The sequence below is a fragment of the Belonocnema kinseyi genome, chromosome 5 (genome assembly GCF_010883055.1).
Source record: "Belonocnema kinseyi isolate 2016_QV_RU_SX_M_011 chromosome 5, B_treatae_v1, whole genome shotgun sequence".
NCBI lineage: Eukaryota > Metazoa > Arthropoda > Insecta > Hymenoptera > Cynipidae > Belonocnema > Belonocnema kinseyi.
In genome coordinates this window covers 124,820,882-124,823,398 of record NC_046661.1, presented here as the reverse complement: position 1 = coordinate 124,823,398, position 2,517 = coordinate 124,820,882, and positions in this window count along the sequence as shown.

The following is a 2,517-nucleotide window of genomic DNA, read 5'->3' as shown; positions in this document are numbered from 1 at the left end:
AATTTTAAATGAAAGTAAAATGTTAAGTCCAGCCGCCTTAAAGGGGCCCCAACGTTATTTTAGCTCCGGGCCCCGAAAGGTCTTAATCCGCCCATGCTTATAAGGAACAGTAAACACGTCTCAATTATGAAGTTATTTTAGATTTTAAATAAATAGAATTGAATAAACTCAAAACAGTATTAAAAAACACCATTCACAGAAATTGTCAAGATTATTTTGTAGCTACACACAATAACCTATTTGTTTCATCCACTTAAGTATCTTTATATCATCCGAAAATAATATGGTTTTTCAAGAGATCGTAACAGTTATGTCATAACTGCAGATAATGTGAAAAATAGTTCCTAAATTTTAGTCTTGCAGTCTCCCGAATATTTTTTCGGTATTACCAGGGTTTACTTCGTGTGTAGATTAAAGTTTCAAACAATTCTAATAATATTTCCCCAACTTACAACGATTTATTTTTGCAAAAGTCATTGCATTTGAGGATAATTTTTTCAGTTTTTCATATTTATTATTGAAAATACTTATCCAATAAAAAAGCAGAACATATGAAATTATCTTGAGTTTTGAGTTACATCATCAAATAAAAAATGTTATTGCAACGCCTAAATTAACGCAACCCACTTGACTTCGTGAAAACTAAGAGTATAATTAGGCGCATTTCATATGATCTCGAACTTAACGATGATAATCGCACTACTGATGATAAAGTAGAAACCACAATGCAAATATAACTCGATCTCATAGGCAGGCCCGCAAACCGTAATGCATTTTCGCGGGACAAAGTTTCTTATCGACTTGGGTACGAAGTACCAGTAAATGTCCTGTGGGGACACTGCAATTTTCCTCATGTTACGTTTCTTCTACATTAAGCACGAAAAATTAAATTGTTTAAAATTTTCGATATTAATTACACAGCCACACAAAAAAAAGTGTGCGGATCTGGTAACAAGACACACATATTCCTATGGTTGAGCCATAGCCTCAAAAAATGACGAAAATCATGCACTGAGGCAAATAAATTTCAAAATAATGCCAGTGATGCAATTTTTCGCTTCAAAAACATGTCGACAACCGTGAAGGATCAACCCCTGCCTGATATCAACTTATTTAACATAACTTTACCCAACAGAACCTGACCTGACCTAACCTGAATTAACAGAAATTTATTGAACTACACGTAAAGCTCTGGAAGCATATTTTCCCAGTAGCAAATGTGTACTACATCGAATGGGTCAACTCGAGCCTAACCTAGAAATAAATCTAACCTAGCCTAACCTAACCTAACCTCACGAAACACAATTAAACTGATTATGTTGTCCCGTTGTGTTTGCGGTACCGTTTCATTCAGCTTCGGCTTAACCTACATAGAGGTTTAACCTATCCTAACCTAACAAAACCTGAACTAACCTATCCTAGCCGAATGAAATTCAACCACACGTGTAGCTATGTAAGTGTACGGTTCTCAGTCTTAAATGTGTGCTATATTTAATAGGTTAACTCGATATTAACCTACAAATGAAGCTAACTTAACAGAACCTAACGAAATTTTGCTTAACGCAACACACCTTAAATTAAGTGTTCTCGTTGTAATACAATAAAATTCATTTAATTGTACTACAGGTGGTTAAAAATTTAGACGCACATTACTCATTTGAAGAAACTGAGAACTACAAGTAGAATTGACCCCATTTCAATTAACCTGACAATGTTTGTATCAATTAAAATGTAGAACTGTAACTTAAACATGCAAATGAATCAGTTTAATTTTGTTTCGTGAGGTTAGGTTAGGCTAGGTTAGATTAATTTCTAGGTTAGGCTCGAGTTGACCCATTCGATGTAGCACACATTTGCTACTGGGAAAATATGCTTCCAGAGCTTTACGTGTAGTTCAATAAATTTCTGTTAATTCAGGTTAGGTGAGGTCAGATTCTGTTCGGTAAAGTTATGTTAAATAAGTTGATATCAGGCAAGGGTTAATCCTTGACAGTTGTCGACATGTTTTTAAAGTGAAAATTTACATCACTGGCATTATTTTGAAATTTATTTGCCTCAGTGCATGATTTTTCGTCATTTTTTGAGGTTATGGCTCAACCATGACGTGATGGGTGATTTTTGATACCGAATTTGAATTCAACGCCCCAAAATCCATAGGAATACGTGTGTCAGCTAATCGAATCAAAAAAACCGAAAATATTCTAAGTCCGATTATGAACAGTTTTAATCATTCGAACAGTCGAAAAAACTAAGTCCTCAAACGATTTAATTCACGGAGAAAAGTGACAGAGTTTCAGTCTCGGAAGTGGATCGAAATCTGATTCGAAATATGGATCGATGTAAGCTCCTGCGACCCTCGCGCAATCATTCGCGCAACTCTTCTCCTACTAATTAATTAAACTCATAACAATCACACTCCGCTCTAGATCTACACGTGTCACCCGAGGATGACCTAAACTCGGTTCCATGAATTATTTTACGACGGTCCCCAACTGGCGACTCATTTCTTTGCAGGAT